We start from the raw sequence: 10,713 nt of genomic DNA on the forward strand, positions 1-10,713 counted from the left end.
TCTTGCGTCAGTGCCTGTCTGATGTGGAGCATTTTGTTTTCAGGCTCTCTCCCAGGGAAGCCCCCTGGGTCTGGAGTGAGAGGCTGCTGCAGTTGTCCCCTCACTGGCTTCTCAACTCCAGTGACTTGATCAAATTAATTTACCAAGTGGTTTGGGTTCAGTGCCGGTGAGGAGAGTTTACATACATGGTACCTCTTGTTAACAGCCCTTTGACTGGCAGCCATGGATCCAAGGTGAGAGTTATTGCCCCTCCCTTTGAGCTCTCTAAACAGTGCCCAAGACTAGGCAGCCCTTGCTGGGCAAAAGAGAGCTGGGAAGGAGGGCTAGATATGTCTCCCCTGTTGCTTTCGTGTATCCTCTTTTGGAGGGAGAGATGGAGACTCTTTGGAATTGATCCAATCAGTGCCTGAGAAATCTGGGGAGCAAATGGTTTCTGTTCTGAGGCTCCAGAAAGAAAACACTCTTTGGAGAAAGAAAAGTTGAGTCTTATGGTCTGGGTCATTTTCCCCCATGCGAGTATAGCTGTCATAAGTCAAGCTAAGCCTTGATCTTGGTAACAGAAGTGGAGAGTTGTGACCTTACTCATATGCCCTGCACCCAAAGCAGTGAGCCATCAGCTTCAGCTATGTTTTAATGAAACTGAGGCCCCAGGGCCTGCTGCTATGGCTCCTGCTAGGACTAGCTCCACTAGTTGGAAATGACATACTTGGAAGGATATGAGTCTGGGAGATAAGAGTATGCTCAGTATCAGTCCTTGTACCGCCTCCTATAGACTGGCATAGGGACACATGGTGTTCACTTCATTTTAACAGGTCTCTGATCTCATTAATTCGGTCCACAGTTGCGCAAGCCATTCTAGGGTCTCTTCTATAAAACATCGGGTTATATTCAGCAAAGCACTGTAGAGACAGGTGCTCAGCTCACTGTGCATCCCTCATCTCAGCTCCTTCTCTACAAATTTTACTCCACTTTGAGGATGTCTAATGGCTCAGACTGGGCATTTTGGGTCTTTATGTCCTGGAGTTGTCTAATAACTGACAGGGCTTCCTGTCCTGAGACGTGTGTACCTAAGAATAGGGGACTGAGTGTTTCAGGGGAGGAGTATTGTCATGACACTATCTGATTATATCACCCTTGAGACGGTATTATGTCTTCTACCTTATATCCTACTCACTGCCTGGCACATGGCCTGGAATATAGTATTTTCCGGCAAAGACTAAATGAATAATACCACACCTTTCAGAGCCTCTGTTTATGTCTGTAAAATGAGGATAGTAATTCATGCTTGTCTCAGAGTTGCTGTGAAGCTTATTGGAAAATGTATTGCATTATGTCAAGTGCCACTCTGCAAGCCTAAGAAATTGCCAGTGTTACAATTGCATCATGTTTTGTGGATCACCCCTTAAAGGCCTGTTGTCTCATAGCATCTCAATATTTAATATTTTTTAAAATGTGCTCTTCCTTCCCTAAAAACCTGCTCATCCTCTGGTGTTCCTCATTTCATTCAGTAATAGGTGCCTCCACACACCTAGTCACTCAGGCTGGAAACCCGAAGGGCATTCCTGACACCTCCTTCCTACTCCCATAATCACTCTAAGTCCTATTATTTCTACGTTCAAATTACATTTTAAATCAGCTCAGGTCTTCCAGCTCTATAGCCAATAACCGATTCCAAGGTTCCATTAACTTCTTGCCAGGGTACTGCAGTAGCCTCCTGATCTCCCTATTCCTATCTTTGCTTCCCTCTGTCCAATCTGCATGACAGCTAGAGGGTGACCTTTCTTTATTATAAACATAAATGGGAGGATGCCACTCCCCCACTTAAAACCTTACAATGCCTTCTGTACTCAAAATTAAGTTCAAACTCCTCATGATCTACAAGGCCTTCCATGATAGAGCTCTGCCTTCCAACCCCCTGTCCACTCTTTCCATTCACCTTACACTCAGCTTCAAGGCCTTCCAAGGTGTCCTTCATTTTCCTGGAAGGCCCTTCCCTCCACCCTCCTTTGTCTGGCTAATGTAGAATTCTCCAGATGTTGGTTTAGATCTAACTTCCTCAGAGATGCCTTCCATCACCACCACTTGCTTTTTTTTTTTTAAGAAATTTTATTCGGGAACAGTGTGTTTTTCTAGGACCCATTAGCTCCAAGTCAAGTAGTTGTCTTCAATCTACGATAGTTGTGGAGGGCGCAGCTCCTTGTCCCATGTGGGAATTGAACTGGCAACCTTGGTGTTATGAGCTGCGCTCTGACCACCTGAGCTAACCGGCCGTCCCCAGCACCACTTTCTTAATTAGGTTACCTCTGTTAGTTTGCTCTTCTTTCTTTCTTTCTTTCTTTCTTTCTTTCTTTCTTTCTTTCTTTCTTTCTTTCTTTCTTTCTTTCCTTTCCTTTCCTTTCCTTTCCTTTCCTTTCCTTTCCTTTCCTTTCCTTTCCTTCTTTCTTTCTTTTATCATAGTTTGCCACCTTAATGTTTGTTTAGGTCTGTTTTCCCCATTAGACTAAATTCTGTGAAAGCAGACACCATACCTATTTTGTTAAAAAAACGTATGCTTGGGCCGGCCGAGTGGCACGATGGTTAACAACTGGCTTGGGACGCCAGAGTTCCCCGGTTCGGATCCCACATATGAGGACCAGTGACACTGCCCTCTACAGCTAAGATGCTGAACAACAGCTCGACCTGGAGCTGGGCTGCTGTGAGTCACCGGCGACGGCTAGTCTGCAGCCCCTGCTGCAGTGGGTTGCCATGGGCTACCATGTGTAGCCAGCAGCCAGCGTGAGCGGTCAGCAGCTGCAGTGAGCGGCTGTCCAGAAACCGGCGACTGATTTGCCTCACCCAGGAAGAGCGCAATGATGATGCCTACTTGGGCCAGTGAAGCAACGTCCTCCACAACTAGACTGAAGAACAAAACAACAGCAACTTGTCTGTTCCCCTTCCCTGATTCCCCAACGCTGTTCCCATCCCCCCAATTCCCCAATAAAAATCTTTAAAAAAAAACAAAAACAAAAAACGTATGCTTTGGGTAGCGCCAAACCTGGTACATAGAATAGCTTAATACTTATTAAATAATGAGTGATCTGAAGACTGGGAGAGCTACTGGTGAAAAGCTTGGAGCTGAATCGCCTACAAAGAAACTTTCTAGTGTGGGTTAGAATAGAGGTGGTTGCTATGTGAAACCTTAAATCCTTGCTCGGCAACTTACAAGTGACATGACCTTGGATAACTCATTTTCTCTGAACTTTGTTCCTCAACTGGCAAAATGAGGTTAATGTGAAATGGCTTGGTTTAGCTCACAGCGTTAGGATCAAAGGGACAAATTAATGTGAACTGACTGAGGCTGGGCTAATGCTGGCTAACCTTCTGCTGAGAAACGGGTGGTGCTGACGCCTCATATTATGGTCTGGCTGAGTGGGAAAGAGGCCAAGCCTCACCAGTCTCCACAGCTACCAGCCTGTGGGCCTATCTCAGGACCAGTGATGGCTGGCTCTGTGCTGGGACTTGTGAGAGTGGTCAGGATGGAGGTCTGCTTGTGTGCCTGGACTCTCACAGTGAGCTGGGGGAAAACAGGCGCAGCTTTGAATGTGGCTGATGTCACCTCAGATTTTACCTTTTGAGCCCCAGGTGCCAGGTCTCTCTGTGCCTAGTAGTTGTATTGTCTTGGTCGGTACTATCCACGTCCTTCCCATCCCCTCTTTCTGTCCTCTCTTCTCTCACCTTAAAGGTTTTTCATTTTCAGTTTATTGATCTAGTTGTTCCCTGTGGTGGGATACATAATGGGGAAAGGGGGTTTGAAGCAGCTATAGCCTAAGGGTGACTGGCGGAAACTATGGGGCTGGATGCCTGGGTTCCTTCCCTTCGTTTTAAAAGGAACCACAGCCTGGTACTCTTGATGGCTGGTGGGCTAGAGGTGGGGGTGAAGAGGCAGCTCCCAGCTCCGGACTGGAGAATCACTGGGCCTAGTCTAAGGGGTGGAAAGTGCTGGGGCAGGGTTGGGAGTGAGGCGTGGTGTAGGTTTTTCATCCCCCATTTCTTTTTCTCAGAGGCTGAAGGAAGGAAAAAAGCTCACTGCCCACCCCTCTCTTTGTTTGTCTTGTCTAATTTAACTTATGTTATTTATCAAATAGACAGGTTATTTGGAAAACCAGATGGACCCAGGCAAAAATCATCTGGGTTTTCCAAATGTGAAAAATTAGGTTCTGGGGGCCCAGGAGGAAAGGCTGTGTGTGTGTGTGTGTGTGTGCGCGTGTGTGTGATTGGGAGGGAGGGAGGGAGTCTTGTGGGTATTTTATGTCTCTGTAGTCAGACCCAGAATTTGCTCCATGACATCCAAGCTTCTCCCCTCCGTCTTTTTCCTTCAATTTCTTTATGATTAGAATATAAATGAGAAAATGAAAATCTTTATGTTGGTGGCTGGGAATGCTGAAAAGGTTTAATTGGCCAAGGATGAGAACAAGTCAGGGCTATAACAGAACAACAGCTGACAGCTTTCTTTGTCTCTCCAGCTCTCACCTCCTACAGAGCCAGTGGGTTAGCAAGAGGTGCAGGGTACAGAGAGATTGCTGGAGCAGAAACCTCCACCTTTTGTCCCTTCGATGTAGTTATCCGAAAACGATCGTAGCAGATATGGAAGTTAGATATTAGGGGAAGAACTTACCCTCTCATAACTTTGATGATCAGATGGCCCAAGAACACTGGGGATTCAGGGTTGCCTCTTCATTAAATAGCCAGGGAAGGAGCTAGCTCTGTAGTTAACAACCAGGAATGTTAAAGCCTGTGGTCTGTTCCCTCCAAGCAGCAAGGAAGGAATCGAAGCAGGAGGCTATGGAGGAGGCATGACTCTTGGCTGCAACAGAGGAAAGGATCTGGCTGACAGCAGAGAGAGAGACATCTCTCTACATAAACACGTGTACACACACAGAACAGAGCCAAGGCCCTTTCTGGCCCGAGGAATCTGGCAGCAGCAACAGCACTTGTCCCATTGTGAGTGTCATTTTTTTAAAGTGCCATTGGACTGTGAAAGTCACTTAATAACTTGAGCTGATCTGAATAATCTGAGTTAATACTTAGCTCCACAGTTACGAGGATTATATTTAAAAATAAAAGTAAACAGTCTGCCTCCAGGCCTAGCACATGTAAACCTCAGTGAGTGCAAGTTGAATGAACGAATCCATGAATCCAAGCATTAACGCTCCCCCGACCATTTCCAAAGGTGGGTGTATAGCAGCTCAAATAACAGACATATGGCTGTCCCGTTGGGCCTGGAGCCTGAGACATGATCTTATCCTACCATTCAACACATGTTTAGTGAGTAGCTACAGTGTATGGGGTAGACCCCACGATGTACCACCCCAATCCCCTTTAATGAGGGCCTTGACCCAGCAACCTTGGGAGCACTACAGAAAGACAGCCTTCAGCAGTCAGTCACTTTGGGGATTGCCTCAGCTGCAGGGAACACCTTGCCCAAGATCATGCCCCTTTTCAGCACAGCCCACATCCAATGACGGGTCATGCCTGGCCATGTCAGCTCATTTCAGAACAATTCTGAAAGGCCATTCTACACAGCTTCAGAGCTCTCCTAAGGGTTGACTGAGGCTATCATGGACTTGTATGGCAGTTCAGCTTCTGTCCTTTCCCTTCCACACATGTTGATCCAAAGGGCACTTCTTACTAAACAGCCTGCATGTTAAACTGAGTCCGCTTCCTGGAGAACCCAACCTGCAAGTGTGCTAGTTCTGGTGGCCCAGGCTTGAGGACGGGAAAGGACAGACTCCTTTTGCAATTTCCAAGCATTGGAGGCGTTGATGCTGTCTTCTTATGCCCACCAGAGGGCAGCAACACCAAAGCAACCTGCCTGCCTGAGGCTCCACGAGTGGGCTGGGTCCTTTTTCCCGTCCCCGGCTAACTTGTGTATCAGTATTGGGCAGGATTCCCTCCCTTAAGTGTGACCACCCTTCTGTCTAAGGGAAGAAAACTTTCTGAAACTGTCTAGGCCTTTGTTTTGTCAGTCTCACCACCACCACCACCAATCCCCCAGCACTGAAGGCCAATCTGTCTTCTTACTGCTCCCCGCTCCTCAGCGGGGCAACCCTCTTGCCCAGGATCTCCCAGCCTTCCACATTTCTTACCACCCACAATACATTTGTTTTCTGTGTGACAAGGTAATTATGAGCTTGGGGCCAGGAGGCCCAGGGGCCAGTCTGAGGATGGTCAGTCACTTCAATCTGGTTCTCCCTGTTCTGCTAACATTATCGATTTTTAGTTTTATTTATTATGATGATTTTTCTGTGTGTGTGATCTGGCCCTGGTGACATGAGGTATGAAGGCGAGAGGGCAAGAACATATTTATTCTTGTCACAGTTTAGCTTCTTGAAACCACCTACCCACCTGACATTTCTTTTTTAATCTACAGGTTTTAGTATCTTTGTTGATCTATCTTCATTCTGTCCCCTAATCCCCAAAGTCTCCCAAAGATTCTTCCAGGAATCAGAGCCAGATGTGGCTGGAAGATGGAGGCTGGGGAGAGAAGTGGTGACGGCAAACATGGCACCTTTAGTCAACAGCCATTAACTCATTCAGCAAGACTTTACTTCATTCCCACTGCCTGTCAGCTATTTCCAGGCTAAACTCCCCAACTCCTTGCTGCTTTCTCATTTCTTCCTCCTGGGGTAGTCCTGAGTCAGGCCAAGCTCTGTGCCTTTTTTCTTTTTTTCTTTCTCTACATCAGTTTCTCTGACTGTGAAATGGGTGAGAGAAAAACTTGATCAAGATGCTTTCAGAGAGAGTGGGATTGGGATTGGATGGACTCAATTCAAAATTTGTCTGCCTGACCTTTAGGCTACTAAAGGCCTCCCATAATGTACTCTAATCTACTTCCTTATGGGGAAGAGGAAAGGCAGGCTTTAGGCAATAAATTACAAGTAGGAGGGGGTGCTTTTAACCGGGATGATTGCCTTGGGAATCAGCTGAGGCCAAGGGCGATTTGTGAGGCCACGTTCCCCTAGCCTGTTTACTCTGTGTGTGCCAAGAGAATGAATAAATCATTGTTCAGGGGCGGGATGCAGCTGCCGGGCTCCTCCCCTCGGCACATGCCCCGACTTCAGCTCCTCCATTGAGGGCTGCTGGAGCAGAGCGGTTTATACACTCAGCTCCCCAAATCCTATTGAGGCCTCCCCCTCCGCACGAGCCACCAGCTCTAGGTCCATTCAACCCGGCCTTTTGTGCTGGAGGTTAAGTGGTTACATGTGGAGAGCACCCAGAAAGGACCTGTCAGGCCCTGAAAGGCTGTGCTGATACTGAGCCCTCCTACTGATGAATGGGGTGGGTGGAGGAGAGGTGGGCGGCCAGAGGGTGGGGTGGGGGAGAGCACATGGGGATTATGGAGCCCACAGAGGCAGCTGCTAGGAAGGGGGTGGAACAGGCACCCCCTTGTCTCATTCCTCCTTCAGCGTCTCTGTTGTGCCCTGGGGTGTGCAGCAGCCCTGGGACCTTGGGTTTGGCTTTTCCGGTCTCTTGGTGGGAGAGAGGTTTGGTAAAGACCATTTACCACTTGGTCTTCATTTACCACAAGGATGCATCGGGGAGAAAGAGCCTACAGTAACTTTTAGTTTTCCAGCAACTCCAAAACACCCCTCAGTTTCTCCTTTTTCCCTCCAGGTGTGGGAAGGCAGGTGGGTGGCAGGGATTCATGTCCTAGGTTCATTTGGTACAGGAGATTTGAAACTGTCCCACTGAGCATTAAAAGCTTCCTGGGAGCCCCCTCAGAAGCTGTTTACGGTGGAGGGTTCAGGGGAGGACAGATTATCTCAAACTGGGTGTATTACAAAGATTTTTGCCTGAAAATAAAAGATTCTTATGCTTCAAAAAAAAATTTTTAAACTTCAGATTTGATGTACCTCCCCCTCGTTTTATAGCTGAGGAAATAGTCATATTGGGGGTGGGGACTGGACCTGTCTTACCTAACGTGATCACATGGCAATTTCTAGATAGAGTGGCACTGTACCTTTAAGAGGCAGAGGAGAAATGGATGAAGAAAACAATGAGGTCACCAGCTTTGTGGGCCCTCCTGTCCCAAATGAGCTAATTCTGGGGAATACTTTTCCTTCTAATCTCCTCAAGGGCACATCGATGGCCCTCCAGAACTGTGCCTGATCTTGGGAGCCCAAGTAACAATGTTCACATTATAATGTTTTTTAACAATGTTCAAGGCGTGTTATCTTTAACCTAAAAAGGCTAAAATGATTGATTTGTCTAAGTTCCCAAAGCTATGTGAGGAGGCTGACAGATGATAGCTCAGGAAAAGAGAAGAAAGCAGGTAACAATGTAGCTTGTACCCCAGGACTAGAAGCCTGTGCTTTGTTCTGATGTGAAATCTTTGGGGGCTTCCCCAGTTATTTCACTGCTGCCCCCAGGAAGAAGCTCCAGCTCCTGGGAATGGTAGTCAGACCTTTCACCACTTGGCCCACTTTTATCCTCCAGCCTCATCTCCTCCCTCCGTTTCCCTACAAGCTCCAGTCACTCTGGCCTTCTCTGTGTTGTCTGAAAACACTCTAAACACACCCGCTACGTCCAGTCTTCTCTGCCTTCTACTGCTATCTCTCTGTGAGCTTCTATGCACCTTTTAAAGCCAGGCTCAGAGGGCTGGCTGAGTGGCTCAGTTGGTTAAGAGCTCGCTTAAGAGTTTGAGCTCTGAGCAACAGTGGTTCAAGTCCAGCCTGAGTTGAGCAGCCGCTGAGCTGCCAATAGGTAGCAGGATGGCTCAGCTAAAAGAAATAAAAAAAAATAAAGCCAGGCTCAGATATCACCTCTGGGAAGCCTTTCCTCACCCTCTTATGTGCTCATTACTTTTGCTTCTAGCCCTGTTGCAGGGCCCGTCACACTGTATAGCTCCCTCTTTTTCTATTTTCCTTTCTAAACCGGAAGCTCCCTAAGGCCACCGCCAGTTCTGATTCTGCTCTGAATCCCCCCTGCACAGTGCTTGGCACAAAGTAAGCACTCCATAACTGTGTGCTGAATGTGAACAAATGGATGGAAAGAGGCAGGTCTTGGATATTGAAACACCTCCATCCTACCTACCCCTTTCTTCCTGGGAAGACAAACATTGAAAAAGTATCCGCTTCTAGAGGAACCCATGCCTATCCTAGTTCCTGGAGTAGAAATTCCTTTCATCTTCCCTTGTTTTCTTGCTTGACATCCCCAGGCCCTCAGGGGGATCTGACATCTGTCTGCTTGCCAAGATATCTACTCACTGCCCACTGCTGGGTTTTCGTGATGGGCTGGCCTGCTGCAAAGCCCTGTTCAAGCTGGTACTGACCATGTCTGGTGATTTCGGTGTGTGTGCCAATTAAGTCTCTGCAAGTGAAGTAGTTGGGTGGACCCAGTCACAGATACCGCTTCACCTAGGGTGACAGGTCCCTGCTATCCTAACTGAGGACACTTTTGGCGAATGAATAACAGACATCTATACATCTGCTCTTTTGTGGTCATGTAGACACGGATGCCTCTGCCTTCCTGGGGTCTTTTATTCTCCAGGCTCCTAGCTCTTTGAAAATTATAGAGTGGCCAGGCCCACTGTCTGAGCACTTATTGCATTAATGATACAGTGCTAGAGTATCCCATGCAATATTTCCCTTGACTAAGAAATGAGAGGCTACAGCCTGATGTCCTTGGAATTCACTAGACTTATCGGGTGTTATGTGATTTAGAACAACTAGCTTTATAGAACAATGGAATGAATAAGTGGTGACTTGTCTATGCCAGGTTGGATTCAGCTCTGCCGAGTACAATAGAGGCTTTAAATCAACAATCAGTGTATCATTCTTGGTCTTTTGTAGCCAGAACATACCTATTGACTTTCTCAAAGAGTTTACTGCCTGTCTCTGACAGTCTAGGTTCTGCAGGCCAGGAGGTTTTAGCACCTAGGCAGGAATGCTTCTCACCAGGGAACACAAAAATGATTCCACTGCATTTCATACTCCTCAGGAATAGAAGAAAGGAGGTCACAGTGTAGGCTGGACTGATAACGGCTATTAAGAGGAAATAGAGCTGCTACTACTTAATGACCGCTGAGAAGTACATGAATGGGACCCAGGGGTATTCTGTTAATCAGGATTCTTTTGGTCGCCAGTGAAAGAAATTCCACTCAGGTTAGGCATGGCAAAATAAGGGCCTTATTGGAAGGTATACAGAGGCCTGAGGAAACAGGAGTGGATCACCACCAGGACTTCTGTCTTTCATCTCTACTTCTGTGTGTCGATGTCATTTTCGCCTACTAAAAACTGACTTCCACTTGCCAGAGAATGTAAATGCTATGGCTCACAGCTTCCCTGTTTTGTCTTCCTTTAATTTTATTTCAGAAAGTCCCAGAGAAGGGCTCTGACTGAATGACTTGGAGTGGGGAGTCCTATCTCTGGACTTGTCAGGCTCCTGTTTAACCCACATGGTTAGAGCTGGGAGAGACAGAGCCAAAGGAGAGGTGAGGGGTGGGGGAGGGCGCTGTTCTGGGCCCACCAAACAATCAGATGACATTATGGCTGCATGGCATGGGAAGATTCGCATAACTCCAGACCACTGAAGCTCAGAGGCTTTAGGAGTGAGGGTTTGGATCACCTCATAAGGAAGAAAACTCTGGCTGAAGGCAAGGGAAACTTGCAGTGGATAAAGGAAAATGGAAGACTAGTTAGGTCTTGGAAACTGATGTAGAAATAGGGCTGAGGT

The sequence above is a fragment of the Hipposideros armiger genome, unplaced genomic scaffold (genome assembly GCF_001890085.2).
Source record: "Hipposideros armiger isolate ML-2016 unplaced genomic scaffold, ASM189008v1 scaffold_10, whole genome shotgun sequence".
Classification (NCBI taxonomy): Eukaryota; Metazoa; Chordata; class Mammalia; order Chiroptera; family Hipposideridae; genus Hipposideros; species Hipposideros armiger.